The sequence below is a fragment of the Myotis davidii genome, unplaced genomic scaffold, assembly GCF_000327345.1.
Source record: "Myotis davidii unplaced genomic scaffold, ASM32734v1 scaffold99, whole genome shotgun sequence".
Classification (NCBI taxonomy): Eukaryota; Metazoa; Chordata; class Mammalia; order Chiroptera; family Vespertilionidae; genus Myotis; species Myotis davidii.
Window position 1 is genome coordinate 1,160 of NW_006291015.1, and position 1,632 is coordinate 2,791.

Sequence of the window (1,632 nt, forward strand, 5' to 3'; positions counted from 1 at the left end):
TAAAACTCACAGTCAAAAGTACACTTAAACAATTTTTTTTTGAGAGAGATTGAATTTTTGTTAGGACAGTGGAAGAGGATAAAAGCATATGTCAAACACACACACACACACACACACACACACACACACACACACACAACACCTGAAATACCTTATTGCCCCAATACTATATCTAAATTAGTCCACATTTAACATTTCTAAAATCTGGATACATATTGCAATTGACAGTATGACCCAACCTGATTGACAGAGTTCCATTTTCTTAATGATACATAGTGCATAAGTATTTTTTCTACTGATGACATCAAATCTAAACTGAAGAACAAGATAAACAGCTAGAAATATTCTACAGCATAATTGTGGTGAGCTTGCATGAGCTTGCCTGATCACCCCTACTTCTAATCATGCTGATTAGAAGTAGAAATATGTAACCAAATAAAAGTTTATTTTGACCCTGAGAATATGCATTAAATTTTAGGTCTATTTAAATATAGACTCTGTACTTTTTACCAACTTATTCAGTTACAGATAATTAAATATTAATTATTTTATAATTATTAATGCTTCTGAAAAAGCACATGAGCATTCTGCTCAAGTTTAGTTCACTGACTGAATATTTATAAACTTAAGAAACAAATAAAACAAAAACTATATATTTGTTATGTAGATTTAGATTTAAAAAATCAACCATATGTTTATAATCTATGGCAAGTTTATATGTCAAGAGCTAACTTGATTCTAAGATACACTAAGTTCAAAATTATTGTGTAATAGCATTCTGAAGAAAAGGAGGTAAACTTCTATGTAAGTGGAAATAAAGACATTTCTGGTTTTTGAAGTTAATCTGAAATTCCACTTTAATGATTCATTTACCCCATATCATTTTTTTAGTAGTAGCACTTACTACAATTAAGTATTTGCATAAAAGTACTATGTAATTAATTTTATTTCCCAAGGTAGATATTAGATTTGTATCAGAAGATATAAGAAGTTTAAAAAATTTTGTTTTATGGTTATTTATATCTTTACTATCATGAAGTATACAGATCTTTGTTTTCTTATCATGTTATCACAATTACATAAGTTATTGTAAATTTGGCCCGACCTTATCATGTACAAAATCAAGAGTGAACCCTAAGGTAAACTATGGACTGTAAGTGATTATGATGTATCAACATAGATTCATCCTTAGTAATAAATGAACCACTCTGGTAAGTAATGTTGATAATAGGGAAAGCTATACAAGTGTGGGGCTGAGGTATATGTGAAATCTCTGTACCTTTCTTTCAATTTTTTTATAAAATTAAAACTGTTCTTAATAAAATCTTTAAAAAAATAAAAAAGATCAACAATTTCAAATCCACACTAGAGTTATATGTCCTTACATGCCATCCTATGAATAACAACTTAGGTTTCAGCAATCTTTCTAAGAATAAAACAGTGAAAATTTCTCAAAATAAGAGTGCCTACTGCACACTTGCCAGAAAGGCTATCTTATCTAATAAAAGAGAAACATGGTAATTAGCGTATGACTGCTACCCTTCCCATTGGCTAATCAGGGCAATATGCAAATTAACTGCCAGCCAAGATGGCGGCCAGCAGCCAGGCAGCTTGAAACTAACATGAGGCTTT